This window comes from Mesocricetus auratus, unplaced genomic scaffold (genome assembly GCF_017639785.1).
Source record: "Mesocricetus auratus isolate SY011 unplaced genomic scaffold, BCM_Maur_2.0 Super-Scaffold_100019, whole genome shotgun sequence".
Classification (NCBI taxonomy): Eukaryota; Metazoa; Chordata; class Mammalia; order Rodentia; family Cricetidae; genus Mesocricetus; species Mesocricetus auratus.
The window spans coordinates 10,683,391-10,687,389 of NW_024429200.1; positions in this window are offsets into that span (position 1 = coordinate 10,683,391).

Here is a 3,999-nt window from a genome sequence, read left to right on the forward strand (position 1 = left end):
AACTGAGGCTATTTCTTTCTTTCTGTATTTCTTTTTATTTTTTATTTATTTATTTGGTTTTTGAGACAGGGTTTCTCTATGGCTTGGGACTAGCTCTTGTAGACCAGGCTGGTCTCGAACTCACAGAGATCCGCCTGCCTTTGCTTCCTGAGTGCTGGGATTAAAGGTGTGTGCCACCACTGCCCGGTGAGGCTATTTCTTGATCCAAAAGAGAAAACAGATTTTGAACATACTAATTCCTGACAGAGGTTTGTTCTCTTTAAGACACACATCTGAAAGCCGGGCGTTGGTGGCGCACGCCTTTAATCCCAGCACTCGGGAGGCAGAGGCAGGCGGATCTCTGTGAGTTCGAGGCCGGGCTGGACCGACAGCCTCCAAAACAGAGAAACCCTGTCTCGTAAAACCAAATAAATAAATCTGTGTCCTGTGAGGGAAGCTGTCAGATGGCACTGTGGACAGACTATTTCATTGTCAAAGAAACATCGGGAGATCTGCCCTTGGGCTTTGAGATCAGGAAGAAAATGTAAAAACAACAACAACAGCAACAAAAAACGTAGTCTTAATTTTATTTCTGTTGCTGTGATTGAAACAAACAGCCTTGGCCAAAGGCAGCTTAGGGGAGAAAGAGCTTCATTTCAGCTTCCGGTTTCAGGTGAGAACCCATCATTGTAGAGAAGCCAGGGCAGGAGCTTTGGCTGGGTCGCAAGAGAGACAAAGGAATGTGTGCACCGCGTACTCACTCTCTAGACAGCTTGTGCTCAGGTTTCTCTAATCTCAGACAATTCAAGACCACAGTGGGCTGGGTCTTATGCCCACAGGCCAAACCGATGCAGACAAGCCCTCAGTAAGGCTGTCTTCCGGGTGAGGCTAGGTCGGGTCAAGTTGACAAAGCCAGCCAGCAGAGACAGCATGATGGGGCTAACAAGGGAGGAAGGAATGCAGGGTTGGTCCCTCGTGTAGCTCCCAGCTTCTGAATTGAATGGCATCTGGATCTTCTGAATACCTTTGGGCCCAAGAATTAGCCACAAAGAGTGGGTGGAGTTTGGGGGAAGAAACAATCTTGCTGAGACTGCCACCGTGGGGTGGAGATGAGAAACGGAATGTGAAGTCCCCTGTTGGATGGTCATCAAGGAAGGGAGTGGCCTGATCGTGGGTTCCCTGTGGAGCTTGTGGGAGCTAGCATCTTCTGCATAGTAGGTTTGTGGATGATGAGCCAGAGAAAGGATCTTAGTGTCTCTGTGGACAACCTCTTTGCCACTCCTTCAATAAAGAGGCCTGTGGGGCGGTGGGGGGAGGTGGGCAGAGCAGAGGGCTGGGCGCCGGTCCTTCTCCATCCTAAACCAGTGGGAACGAAGGGGAGGCTCAGGGGAGGTCTTCAAATTAAGTTATGAGGGCTCAGCTAGTAAACTGCTTGCCTTGAAGGCAGGAAGACTTGGGTTCAGTCCCCAGAACTCATAAAATGTCGGGTATAGACAGGCAGATCTCTATGGCCACAGGCCAGCCAGCCTAAACTCCTGGGTGAGCTCTAGGCCAGTGAGACACCATGTCCTCTGGCTTCTATGCACATACCCACATGAATATAAACACTTCCAGGTACACAATGCAATACATGTGTACATACAAAAAATATGTTGTAGAGCAAACAACAAGGAGTTATAAGAACTGAGAATGACTTATCACATAGGTGAAAGTTGTAGAAATGTATTATTGGTAAGAAGGGGCATTTTACAAGAGAACAGATTGTAGTAGTCATTGGGGAATTTTTTTTAATTTGTAGCAACAGTCGAGATTCTTCTCTAAGACAACTACTTTAGACATGTACTCATTACTTTTTCTCATCCTGGGAGTCCAGGATTTCCTGCATACCCCACCCTCCATGCATGCCTTCTTACTACATCAGCAACAAGGATATAATGCAACCCAGCCAACATCAGAGCCTCAGGGGTATGTGACCACACCCTGACCAGCTAGGACACAGTCTGTGTCACCCCGACCAGCTAGGAGGCAGTCGTAGCTTCCAGTTTAATGAGATCCCTAGCCCCACCCCCACCATGGAAGCATTCCTTCTTTTGATATTAAAAACTTTAAACCCACTAGGTGTTAAGTGGGTGTGGTGGTATATCTTGTAATTTCGGCATCCAGAAGTAGGGTAGGAGAATAATGAGTTCAAGGTTAGCCTGGGCTATGTATGAATACTGTCCCAAAAACAAAACCAAAAAGCAATGTGGAGCAGGAGTATGGGGTGTTGGGGGAGGAGAAAAAAAAGAACTTTTAATAAAACCCCAAATGAAGACCACTGTAACATCCCCCTGAAGATGGCTTTTGGGAAACAACATCATCTTTCAGTTCTGGTTCATACCACACAACTCCTCAGTTTCACAACCTTGAAGTGTTTTCCCAGACTGAGACTTCAGACGGCCTTGCCATCTGGTTGCTTCTGGAAGACTGAGTTCATGGAAATGCCAGGAGCCCCTCATGGGCATAATCAGCCTTGTGCTTTACTTCTTGTAAGGTGACTGGATTTCTTGATTCAGAAAAATGTGATATGAGGGTCAAGGGTATAGCTCAGGGCGAGAGCACTTGCCTAACCTTGGTTTGATTCCCAGTTACTGCAAAAGGCAATGGTAAAACAATGACCAAACCCCCACTGTGTGACTAAGCACTAAATCCAAAGATGACGAAAATGAGCCACAGGCAGGCAAGGAAAACAAGCTGAATTCTGGGAAAGTGGCCAGATGCTCTGAATGTCTGATCTACCTGTGATCCCAGCGCTTGGGAGACAAAGGCAGGTAGATCAGACATTCAGAGCATCCTGGCTACGAGGCCGGTTTAAGACCTTGTCTCAAAACAAATAAAAAGCAATCCATTGATGATCGAAGGAATTCGGTATAACTTGGTGGGGGGAGAGAGAGAGAGAGAGAGAGAGAGAGAGAGAGAGAGAGAGAGAGAGAGAGAGAGAGAGAGAGGTGACCACACCCCCCCACCCCCGCAGTAGGCAGGAGAACTGCTCCTGCCCCTCACTGGCTGCAGCACTGAGGAGAGTGGGCTCTGCGTCTTGCCTGGGCAGCACAGTAGGATGAGTTGTATGGCCCTGAGTGAGGTGAGCCAGCCAGAGGGTGTGAGAGCAGGTGAAGCTGCCCCGCCCCTTGCTGCCTGCAGCATTGGGTGAGCTTAGCTGGGTCAGTGCTGGAGAGCTCTTCTTGGTGGTAAGGATGGGGAAGAGCTGGTGGGCTGACTTACTCAGTTAGCACCCAGGTCCAGATCCACCCCATCTATGATCTGCTGGAGCACACGAAGGGGCCAGTCCTGGGGACCCAAAAGCTGCAGGATTTCCATAACACATGGCAGCAACAGGATACAGCAACAGGGTATCCAAGAGGAGTCCCAGTGAGGTTTCAGTATTGACAGTGAGGCAGAAGCCAGATGTCTCAAACTAGACCAATGACTCATTCCAATGAACACTTACAAGTAAAGTTGTGTGGACTAAAGTGTACACTGTGTGACTCACTGTGATACTCTACAGCTTCAATGACTAAATTTATTCTTTTTAATTTTATTCTACTCGGTGGGAGAGGCTACAAGGGCAGAGGGCTGATACAAAGGGATGAGAGATACATGGGATTGGGGTACATGATGTAAAATCCACAAAGAATCAATAAAAAGTAAAACAAACAAACAAACATAAAACTTACCTGCTACCATTTTTCTGGCTGTGAGGGGAGAAATATTAAACATAATTAGTTGAATCCTTCAAGAATTTTTTATTATGAAGAGGAGAGAAATAGGTCAATATCTAGAGTGAGGAAGGAGAATCAAAGAAATTTTAGAATAAAAAAAATCCCTCCCTTTTTGTTCTTATTGTCGCCAATCCTCTAATCTTATTCCAAGTCTCCGACTGCAGCAAAACCATTAGTCCCAAGCTGTAATCAGTGTGACCCCTCTCTTAAGCATCAGTAAGTGAACAAATTGTTCATATTATACTATGTCATCTTATCTTCA